Here is a 13127-nt window from a genome sequence, read left to right on the forward strand (position 1 = left end):
CCAAAAAGAAAATCCAAGCATTTCTCATCTACATTGCTACTTTAAGATGAAGCGGATTTTATAATAATAGGAATCTATGTTTGAAGTGAACGGAAATGACAGGGATTTACTTACATTTAGTATAGTCGAATCATCATTGATTGAATGGAAGTCAGGTCAAATTCCCGAACCGATAGTTTAAATAGGTTTTGTGTTAACACAAGTCGACAATTTGTAAGAGAATGGAAGAACCCAGCAATGATGGTGTGAAAATTGAGGAGCTATCTGGTTTATACAGAGGATTCTTTTTTTGTAAATCGATAGTCAACATGACTCTGTGATCCAGCAGAATCTGACAATTATTGTGTAGTGTTCTATACCTACTACAGCTACATGACACTCGTGTGTGAGCTAAGAACGGCTTGGTTGTAAAACGAGATCCATTCACCGAACTTCCCGCGCTTTCATACGTTAATAGAAAAGTGGTAAATATACCTCTAGTGACATGATAGAAGAAAGATATCAACATAAACTATATCAAAAATATTTCGAAATCAAAGTATATGAATTTCTTCACTGATGTATTATTTGACAGATACTATCGTTGTTAAAAATACTTCAAGTTGTCAAATACGTTTTAACGCCAAAGTCACGTCTTTGTTAGTTGGAAATGTCTTTTTCTGTGCAATATTGTTAAAATATTCTCGCCATTTTCATAACTCATGTTACATCACAGTGTGTATGTTTTAATGTGTATGAGGGTGTTCTAAAACTCGAGAATTTCCGTTTTTAATTTTTAACTTCAAAATTTCCAATTTAGGAGAGTGTTATGAAGACATACAAAAACAGCACAGGTTGACAAGGGAGGCAGGGAGAACGAGACGGACAAGATAGAAAGACACACAAAGGGACGTTCTTCGGTTTACACCCCTGTCCCCATTAATGAAATTTTACTTGAATTGGCATCCTACTTGTACTATAAGCATTTGCAAATATAAACAAGGACAAAAGGGACGAACTATTTTTCAATCTTAATCTGTATTTGTAATATAAACTTAATTTCAGAGAAGAACGATTTTTGAAAGGTGGTGGAACTTTATTGGGAATAGTCACTCATCACTACCCTTCAAAATCACGACTATCGACAAACAAATTACTAATATACTCTTACGGAAGGACATTGTTCAGTAATTGTTTGACCTGAACACCATCACTTTTCCGGTGGGCTGACGAGTAGGCGGAGTCGGTTGGCGATTAATTTTTCAACATTTCGGAAGGAAGTTGAACGTCGATAAGTTTGTTTCAAGTCAATTGGGCAAGGAGTGAGATAACCATACCGGATATTCGTTCTTATAATATACTTTGCCTACGAACACTAAAATCAAATTTTTTGTTGTTACTTCGCATGTAGTTTATTTAATTTGTCCATACTCTTTCGTCAATTAATATTAACAACTTAAATATCAAATACAACATTTTACAAATACACAAATAATATTGTACAGTCTCAACAAAACTCAACTCAAAGGGTTGCCAAAAGTTTTGACTAGCTTTCGTCCTGTTAAACAGCGAACCATCAGAACTATCGATATTTTGTTGTTTATTTTTTAATTAAAAAAAATTATTTTTTCATAATCGTTTGATATAACGCATTTGAAAGAAAACCTAAGAAAAAAAGAAATGGCGATAAAGTCATTAAAATAAGGAAATCGGTTATCTCAAATTTAGGAAGGAAACTTCAACTATCAAAAAAGAGTATTTTAGCGCCAAAATTTCTTACAGATCAGACCCTTGATTTTGATACGCGCGCTTTAATTTTTATCACCTACAGCAATAAATTTTGAAACGAATGAAAGGAAACAGTGTATACTGCTACGTCGACAAGGAAGACGAAATATATAATTGATCGTTTGGTGATACAGGCAGTGCAAATTACCCAAATAAAGACTTGAGTTAAAACCTATAACAGGAAAAAACATGTTTTATTCTGAGAGCTGGTGTATCTCATTTGCTAGCCTTTCATTTTCCATTAAGAATTAACAATTATTCTATAGTTCGACCCATCGCTATCTTTCTCGCAGATATTAAATGTAATTTCATTTGCAATCCTATCTCAGTAGCTCGCATCGTTGACTCAGGTGCGTGCCTTTATTGTAAGCATTTTTATCTGTGGTGCTCTTAATTTGCAGGTGGATGGCAAATGTATTTGTTCTTTAAGTATTGCGTCGTATCGGTTATAGACTCCTCAAAATGCGAGGTAAAGTCTATTTCCCTCCAAGAGATAGCGTTGTCGCTGACGAGTGCAAACGTCAAAGGCTGTTAATATCTATGCTTTTGACAGAACAACTCACACCTGAAATGTGCCTTAACAAACCCAACCATGCATTTACAGCTAAAGTGTAGACCCTGTTAATTTGTATAGAACTTAATCCACGGCGTATCGATTTATTACTGAATGGGGCTACTTTAACAGATTCTATAATTACGCCAAATAAAATAGCTCCGGTTAGTAAACGTGTTTAAAATTGCCATTAAACTTAAGCAAGGAAATATTGCATAGGACTACCTATGATCACCGGTATGGATTTCCTTATGTATTTACTTATTATATAAACCGTGGTATACACTTAAAGCTGCGACTAAACTTCTACATTAAGGGTGTGTACACGCGACAAAGCTCGGTAAATATATGTGGCACCTCACTGGAGTCTCGTGTGTACTAAACTGTTGTGAGCGTCGTAACTGTTAAAACAACTTTCGAATAGAGTCGGCTAGAAATGGAGACGATTAGTTTTGTGCTTTGAATGAAAAAGATGCTAAGAAGAAGCAGCTTTTAAATCTACATTTTTCCTAGTATTTGAACAGTTAGATTATAAAATTAAAATGCTAGTACGGTTTCCAAACAAGCTCTGTGCGTATGATACAATTGGATTCGATTACCAACTTTGTTGAGAAGAATAACTTTAAAATTGATATCATTTTTATCCAAACATCTGTTTTGATCAGTACGAGGTATTAATTTCATAAAATATTGGACCTTTCAGTTTCTACCAAAACACGATACTAGATTAGATATATCGAATATTCATTTTCTGTTTTTTCTGATTCACAAACTATGTTTGTATTGAAGCAACGAACCTCGAACCTACTAGTATGTGTGTGTGTGTGTGTGTGTGTGTGTGTGTGTGTGTATGTATGTATGTGTGTATGTATGTATGTATGTATGTCTGTGTCTGTCTGTGTGTGTGCGTGTATGTATGTATGTATGTATGTATGTATGTATGTATGTATGTATGTATGTATGTATGTATGTATGTATGTATGTATGTATGTATGTATGTATGTATGTATGTATGTATGTATGTATGTATGTATGTATGTATGTATGTATGTATGTATGTATGTATGTATGTATGTATGTATGTATGTATGTATGTGTGTGTGTGTGTATGTATGTGTGTGTGTGTGTGTGTGTGTGTCTGTCTGTGTGTGTCCGTCTGTCTCTTTGTGTGTCTGTCTATATATGTGTCTATATGTATGATCTAGTATGTTTGTAGGCACAGACATGAATAATACATGTTATGGAAAACCCCGAATAAAAAAAACCTTGTTTAAACTATTATCTGTATAAGTATCGTCTCCATAGCAACCATTTATACGATGTTATTGATTAATTAGACAGTGATTTCAATATTTCAAACTATAACACTTGTCACCATTTCAAAAAGACAACGATAATGGTATTTATTGTCCATTGTAATTATAACTCAATTTTACATTGAAACATATTAGTTTTAAAATTGATTTTATTTTTATTGAACACTTGTTATTGTTATCCAGCCAATGATTATTTAAGATTCATAAAATTAAATTAAAAACTAACAATAGGGAACTTGCAATCCAGAATGAGCATGCTCAGACGCAAAGGACTGTGGGATTATCTGTGGTTATCGTAATCCCTAATCTGGAGCTATTGATAAAACAAACATCCCACAATGGTCAGGGTAGCTATGAATTGATTATTTGTGGTTGCAAACAATGCAACATCATTGTTTACAATACCAATTCATTAGTATTCATTATCACATTTCCCATGATGCAACAACAACAACAAATGATACACGTGTACACGTCATCGTCGATGAATGTAAGTTGTTTATATATATCATGTACGTATATCTTTAAAACATTCAAAATTACAAGAACAAAAAATGGGTACCTATTGCAACATTGTTTCAAACGAGGTCTTGATATTAAATTATTGACGGGCGTTTTAGAATATAAACGCAATTATTCAAAGATTGCAATACATGAAAAATTAATTTTTATCTGATAATCGTGATTTTACGGTTACTCTCATTATTCTCCATCTCTTCTGCCCCCCCCCCCACCCCACCACCCCCTCGTCATTTACAGCTGCTGCTTATATCGCCTCTTCCTCCTCCTTTCCAAATTTCCCAAAAAGTCATGATTTCCAAGTTAAGAATGAGAAAAGGGGGTAAAAACACCATGCACATGTGAGAAGAGTGGATTTGATGGACCGATAGAATCTTGACCGATAAAATCCTATTATTAAATTGTAAAAAAACTCGTGTTTTTGTATGATCCAGTAATTAAAGGATTTGCCTAGCAAATCAATAGCGAAAATTAAAGATCACGGTAAAAAGTGTTTACACTCAATTTAAGCAGAGTAGCTGTGACGTCGTCCTGTCAACACACTCAAATCGATTACGTGGTTCAGTACCGGGGAAGCTACTCTTGATATGCCGGAAAGTGCTCTTCCCCGTAAGGGTTGGCCCGGTAACGATTATAGTGAAAGTGCATAACTTCAGTGAAGTGAGGAGCAGTTAGTGATACGTGATCGCTGATAATTTAGTACGTTTTGGAGAACATGCCTTGTACAGTGCAACAACACGTATATAGGGCGATAGCAGCCTCAAATGATATTGATACAGGTTTGCTAATGGGGAAGTAATGGGGGAAATTATGAGTGTATAGACACATTCGTGCTCAGTAATATAGTTTGTTTTATCAGTGTATTTTTTGTTATTAATCTTGTAGTTAAACTTGATGTCAGTGTGTAAATCGGGGCGTGCATGTGCGTGTCTGCCTGCGTACCTGCTTATGTATGTATGTATGTATGTATGTATGTATGTATGTATGTATGTATGTATGTATGTATGTATGTGTGTGTGTGTGTGTGTGTGTGTGTGTATGTATGTATGTATGTATGTATGTATGTATGTATGTATGTATGTATGTATGTATGTATGTATGTATGTATGTATGTATTCATGTGTGTGCGTGTGTGTGTGGGTAGGTAGGTAGGTAGGTAGGTAGGTATGTGCGTGTGTTTTGGTATGTAAGTCTACGTGTGTTTATTAATTAGGTCCTCATTTAGGTTTGGGAAATGCAAATATCATGGGGTTGACAGTTTGTTAACCAGGTTAGGTAGTACTCGTAACTGATCTATCCACGGAGTTGCAACGTAACATCAGAGGCAGTTTACTCTTCTGACGTTTGCAGTGTTTGTGTCGTTTGCATTTACTCTGCGAGCAAGTCAATTACTGACTGGTTGACATGTCGGTGAAATGACTGTTAAAGTAACCATTCCTCCAAGCAATCAAACCCATCAAGAAAGTCAAATTCAATCAAAATTGGAGGATTGGGATTTCCACAAAGATTTCACAAATTCGACACATTGTTTAATTGAAATCCGTATGCTCATCCCATGAATCACTCCAAACACTCAGCGAATCTCCGGAGGAATGTGCGGTCTGGGCTAATGCGCACAGGTTAACAACGCGACCGCCGTCAGCATACAGAATTAGTGCATTTAGATGCGAGCTGATAGATTGAAGCGATGTTTATGAAACAGACAACACTCTAAAGACACGTTCTCTCTTTGTCGATTTCATCGTTAATTGATTTCATGGTGTGTATCTGAAGCCGATAGGGGACTTTTTTCCTATATTTGTACGGGTGATTTCTCCATTACGTTCGCAACAGCACAAAGAGGGAAAGACGATTTCACTTTAGGTCACGCTGGCAAAACACTCGACTGAAAGGCAGGAAAATCGAAACGAAATACCATAATGTACAAATTAAAAGACGTTAAAATTATACCTTACTATTGACTTTTAACTTCATTTATGGAAATACACATTAGGATAAAGATTTGACATTCCGACGCCCGGATTCCCGCAAGACGGGTCGATCGCTGCAATAGTGTATTGAAAGACGGCGAATCTAATAAATGAACATTTCAAATCGTGTACGATGTTATGTTCGCACGCCAGTCGATGTCTAGTCTAACGGACTATGTCTATTCGCTTTCTATAGATATTTTGATCGGCTATTTGCACAGATGTTGGTGAAATCAATCACCTTTCTTGTATGCTTTTTGTGTCATTTATCTCAGTAAGAGTTCGCATTTCTTCCTTAAACACGTTTCTTCGTCTTGTCATGCAATGACTGGGCCAGACATTGCAAACTGTTACCCAATGTTTGTTCGACAAATCACATAGCGAGACTGTTACGAACCAGTAACAAATCGATTAACCATCTTATCATTTAACCAACCAACCAACCAACCAACCAACCAACCAACCAACCAACCAACCAACCAACCAACCAACCAACCAACCAACCAACCAACCAACCAACCAACCAACCAACCAACCAACCAACCAACCAACCAACCAACCAACCAACCAACCAACCAACCAACCAACCAACCAACCAACCAACCAACCAACCAACCAACCAACCAACCAACCAACCAACCAACCAACACGGACCGACGACCCACCCATAAACAACCAACCACCAACCACCCCTAACCAACCAACCAACCAACCAACCAACCAACTAAATATCAACCCACATAATAAACAAACTGAAGAACCAGATGAACTGACCAATACAGCTATAAGCAGTAAACAAACGCGAACAAAGAATCAATTAAATAACCATTCAACCTGACAATTCCTGTCTTACCACATCACAATTCAAACTCTGACGTCATGACAGACAGCAATCAGTCATCTTACTCCATTTCTTTCACATCGTCAACTTACACTTGAACGTTTCTTGTCCCTAGTTTCGCCTCGAGGATTACAGGCTTTCCGCTGATGACGTCACGGTAAATGTAGTTCATGTCCTAGCAGCATTGACAATTCTATTTTGCCAAATACTATGACATCACATATGACAAGACTATACAATTGCAGTAAATATATTAGATTTGTATCATGACTTGCGTGCAATACAATGAATAAAACAAACAAAAACTAAAAAACAACAACCCATAGGAGATATAGGCCGTAAGAATCGTTGTGTTACATCCGTTTACATGTGATGAGTGCTGGCTGATAGCGTGGTACGAATGTCTGCATTTTACAGACCATACGAGATAGTGAGTCAAACAAGATCTTAAGTCCAACATAACAAACAAGGTTGACAAACAATACGTGGTACGTCGTACGTCACGATCACTATGTAAATTCTTATACATCCAAATTGAATGTGTCTGTCTGTCTGTCTGTCTGTCTGTCTGTCTGTCTGTCTGTCTGTCTGTCTGTCTGTCTGTCTGTCTGCCTGCCCGCCCGCCCGCCCGCCCGCCCGCCCGCCCGCCCGCCCGCCCGCCCGCCCGCCCGCCCGCCCGCCCGCCCGCCCGCCCGCCCGCCCGTCCGTCCGTCTGTCTGTCTGTCTGTCTGTCTGTCTGTCTGTCTGTCTGTCTGTCTGTCTGTCTGTCTGTCTGTCTGTCTGTCTGTCTGTCTGTCTGTCTGTCTGTCTGTCTGTCTGTCTGTCTGTCTGTCTGTCTGTCTGTCTGTATGATATCACTGTTCACTTCAAGTTGAGGAAAAGTTGTTTGCGTAAACCATGTAAATTTCTTCTCGGATACAAAGCTTTGTTTCAATGTCCCTAGTTGCTGGCTATGTTTTCGGGGCGTGGAACGTCGACCTCACTCAAGACGTGAGTTGTTAAACAGCCGATTGTGTCGCCGTGCTTTTATAAGTCTCTCGGCCTAATGTGTCAGCAAAGTTCTTATTTTTTTAAATGAAGTAGTAGTATGAATGTGTATTTCGGGACACGCGAAAAGCAAGAGCAAATGCACTACTCTATACACGTGTCCGATATATTGAAAATCTTATTTATAAAAGAAAATAAAAATACTGTTAGAGTGATAGCATTTGTGAGACTTGCACGTAAACGATACCTGGTAAATTTGATAACACGACGATGGGGGCGCTGTTGATACTTGCTAGGGAAACGAAATAAGTCGCACACCCAAAGAAAACTCACTTACTAAATATTTACAAGTAATCTCGCCAGGTTACAATCAAATATGTGCAATGATTACAGCTCGGCAGGCGAGTGCAAACGAGAACCCAAACCCGCATCCAAAACAATTGTAACTTTTTTTTATTAGCTACACTAACGCTAATCTCCAAACGATGTGTTTTTGTTAGGTTAAAAACAGGGAGGGAATGCGTCTATATATTGTTAACACAAGTAACGCTCACAGTGGGCACACCTGAATAGCACAGTGTTACATCAGTCAATGGAAACGAATTACTCCTGGACAATAACAGTGTTTGATGGTTCAATGGCGCCACCACGGACACCACCAACTCATTCTTCCGCGTAATTTCTGTTAACAGTATTTTTCACTGCAGTTTTCACGGCAATTGTACAAGTAAACAAGGTAAACATTGGATTTTTTGGGGATCCAAATTGGATTATTGGATTACACCAGTTTAAGGGTTTGAATAATATAGACAAACAAGCACACGTACAACGCACTCTGAATCCGGGACACCAGTTCATCAACCCTGGAGGTATACACACTGAAGTGGTTCATAGCTACATCTGAAGGAGATACAGGTCAGACTTCGTAGTACGGTTTTTTTTCACTGAAAATTATAGAAGTCGGCAAGATAAGAGGGAATGTCTATTGTTGAGGTTGGATGTCTCTGTGACAACTTTACTGACACGCGCTGATATCTGTAGGCGCTGTTTGTTCGGTCTCAATTACAAGAGTTAGTTGCTCGTCTTCTGCTTGAATGAACCTCAAAAACCTCCGTGATGAAGTAATTTACTGTCCATAGATACAGCCTTCCAAATTCCCAGGCCCATATATGTCCGTGAATAAGCAAGCAAACAAAAACTTCTCGAAGTGTTGATTTCATTTACACGACACGAATCATTCAAACATGTTACGATCACCGTCCACAGCTGTAAACAAGCTAAATAGTGAGAAATAGAAAATGACATTTAGGAATGACATAGGTGTCGCTGGGGGCGCTGTATATAGCTTCCTTTGTTTGGTCATAGACACTGGAGACGTCTATGGTTTGGCTGATGATACAGTGCTGGTATGACTTGAAAAAAAAAAACTGCCGTTAAAATGTAGGGCCACATAAACTTTCGATGGGGTTTTATGTATGTGTGTGTGTGGGGGGGGGATGGGGGTGGGGGTTAAGGTGACTGTTAGATCCCTTGAAAGATACTTCATTTTCTGGTCATGTTGAAATATTTCATCGTCTCAACTTTACGTTACTAACCCCCTCCCATTTGTCGCATTGAAGGTCATTGCTAACTAACATTTCAATAGTCTCGTAAAAGTGTCCAAAAAGTATACCCGTGTTAGTCTTTCCTGTTGTCCCTAGGGTGGTCTACGAAATACTCTCTGTCTCTAATCCCAGCGAATTAAACGACTGCTATTATTCAAACACATTCATAACTAAAGAGAAACCCAGTCACACTTTATAAAAGGCAATTCTCTCGTGGTATCGGCTTATTCAAGCTTTTTAAATTAAGGTTACATCGTCAGGTGTGGCCATTTCTTAACACAGGGTACTGTTCACAATTTATCTCAAATTGAAATGGTGGTTGGCTGTTGCTGTCGGTCCAACTCGGTGGGAAAGAATCCCAAACAACCGAAATAAGCATTGTCAAGATAACAGAAAGTCCGTACATGTAGTCTGGGCGGACTCAAGACAGCGTGTTGGGATATGAAAGCTGATACAGTTACTTTTTTAAAAAGAGCTTGCGAGATAAAGACTTTATAAAAAGTTCCGCTTTGAACACGCGTTTTTCCTAAATTGTCAGTGTGCAGTCAGTAGGAAAATATTGTTAACCGCGTCCTTGCTATGGCGCTGTTTTCAACTCAAATCAGACCAAATTGAGGTTCTAAACAAAATACGGCACAAACCCGTAATTCGATTAATTTTGCGTGTTTGCACAACATTTTGCTGAAACTATGGAGTCACCAACAGAGTATGCATAATCCGGTTCTGACAACAAATCTCGTAGACACTTGATTAGGTGTGTATAGGGTCATAAAATGATACAGATAGAACTAAGGCTTGTCTCAAATCTCAAGACTCTCTATTCCAACATGAACATGTCACAGTCGACCAATAAACATTAGTTAAGCTTAAAACTTCTGTTGAAAATTTTGTTAGAACAGGAGAGATTATGAGTAATTAAGACATAGTTTTAGAAGTTTTTAAACTATTATTCAAGGTGGAGACATTAAAGTTTGACTAACACAGAATGTATGTAGAAAAAGAAAATATAGATAGATAGATAGATAGATAGATAGCTGGGTGGATAGACAGACATAGTGTGTGTGTGTAAGTGAGTGAGAGAGAGAGAGAGAGTTGTGAGAGAAAGTGCGAGGGCCTGACAGAGAAAGAGCTGCACAGAGACAGACAGACAGACAGGTAGGGGGAGAAAGAGAGAGAGAAAGAGAGAGAGAGAGAGAGAGAGAGAGAGAGAGAGAGAGAGAGAGAGAGAGAGAGAGAGAGAGAGAGAGAGAGAGAGAGAGAGAGAGAGGGGGGGGGTGACTGACTGATTGATTCAGGTGGGTAATTCAGTCACCAAATGAATGGATTTCAGAATTACATGAGTGAATGTATAATATAAAAAATGAAATGTTAAACACAAACAAACAAAACAATTATAGGAATATAAAACTTATGGGTGAAAAAGGCACCGAGTTATACAGACATCAATAGTGGTTTTTAGCAAATCTTTACAGCAAATAATTCAAAACCGAGACTGAGGTATGTTTCTACCCCGGAACCCGAGTTACAGATGGGCACTTAACCTCTGACTCGTCATTATACCTGAAACCATGAACTTGTTAGTCTTTTTTAGTTCTGAGAATTTATTCATTATAATCAATTCCATCTTACCAGAATCAAACTTTCTACAATTACATACCAGGATATGAACTTTAGTATTAATGGTGCCCCTTGCCCACACTTTTGATGGCACCAAACAGGGTTGCACGTTTTTTTTTCTTAAAAAAAGTCCTGTGAACGAAACATATTCCGGCTAACAGATGTTGGCTGCAATTGAAACCTCGACAGTCACTGGGAGAGTATCGGAGAGGGGAAAAGCTTGGGGTATGGAGCGCATCAAATTTAAATTACTCAATTAAAAGACCAGTCATCGAGTACGTGTAAGTAACGATTGCTCGCAGCTATAAACGATAATCAAGTTGTGCTAGCAACAACATAATACTATAGCCTGAACGATAAATATCTTAATTGCCTACGTTCTTACTTTACCGCTTTCCCTGGACCCACAACAAAGCAGGATGTGTACTATTTCAACGTGGACAACTCCAACGTACGTCCAAGACCGTATCAAATACTCTAAAAGACTATATAAAGACATTTTCCCATTAATACACAAACAAAAACTGCCGGAGGAGGGGGACATTTTTCCTAGCTTCTCACGCGGGATCACAAAATGCGCCTCTTTTTTTAAATTGGATTTATATTTCTCCCGCGTCTCGGTCGGCTTCACATTGTAATGGAGTTCCAATTCGAGTTAGTATGTTTACTTGACTTTTAAATTTCCGGCGATTCCCTGTCCAGTACCGTCTACAGACCTCAGAAATTAACGTGTTCAGCTGCTTAAATCTGTTTATAGTAACATCGACTTTGGCAAAGCGATGAGTGCTGAGTTGTGTATGTATCGTGGTGAAATCACCTTCCTGTCGATTTTGTCCACTGAAATCCGAGTACCGGGAACATTTGATATATATATTACTATGGTAAAACTTGACTTATTCACATATTAAAATGATCTTTGAAATGTACATTTCTCTGTATGCAAATAATATTACAGATTATGTAATTCGATAACAGGTGTTCGATTTGGAGATAAACCAAGTATTTGTACGTTACGGCTGAATGTGTTTGTTTAAAAAAAATTATGTCGTATTTGTGGGGTCGTGGAGTACACGACATAGAAACTAAATATCTCGGGAAGAAAAATTTCCCACCAGTACTTTCCCTTATAAAGCAAATTAGAAATCTATCGAAATGATGTGACAGCCCATTCTTTACACTGTCGATCCCCGTGGCATTCCGTAACCTTCTAAGGCGGTGAGATTTGATTGTAGGGTACAAAGAACCGATAATGAAGTTTAAAGTAGACTAAAGTAGTCAAACTATCTCGCTTTACTGTCCGAAGATTGATTGTTATATGTTGAAGACGTCTCAGTCACCTCATAAAGGGAATCCTTAAACTGAATATTGCGGTTTCAACAGGTCTCAAATTCATGAAAGACATATAACGTATCACCTTAAAGTATATGTAGGCAAATAGTTACTGTATATCGTTATGGCGGTAGTGAAAGGCACTGTTAGTTCGTTAGTAGTTTGATGACGATGGTTAGATAGACAGACACTTTGAAATAGATTTTGTACACAATATTTCTCAAACAAACAAACAAACAAACAAACAAACAAACAAACAAATAGACAACACACAAACAAACAAACAAACACACAAATAGACAACACACAAACAAACAAACAACATGTCCAATAACAGGAATAACAGCATTACCAAGCGTCTAAACAACCATAAATCCAGATAGTAAGGCAATCAAATAACCCATCTCCAAAACAAAACCAACGAAAGCAAATGCATAAGGAAGCATGAACACGATAAAATCACGCCGTACACAATGAAGTATACTGAAGACGTCCCTTGACTCTCACAAGATAAAAACAACCAATGCATATCTATACTCAAGTTTATTACAGCATCCAATTTGCATTATGAACTTGCACGTGTACGTGTGATCAAGTTGTAAAACACTGGATTCATTTTACAGG

The sequence above is a fragment of the Glandiceps talaboti genome, chromosome 16 (genome assembly GCF_964340395.1).
Source record: "Glandiceps talaboti chromosome 16, keGlaTala1.1, whole genome shotgun sequence".
NCBI classification, from domain to species: Eukaryota; Metazoa; Hemichordata; class Enteropneusta; family Spengelidae; genus Glandiceps; species Glandiceps talaboti.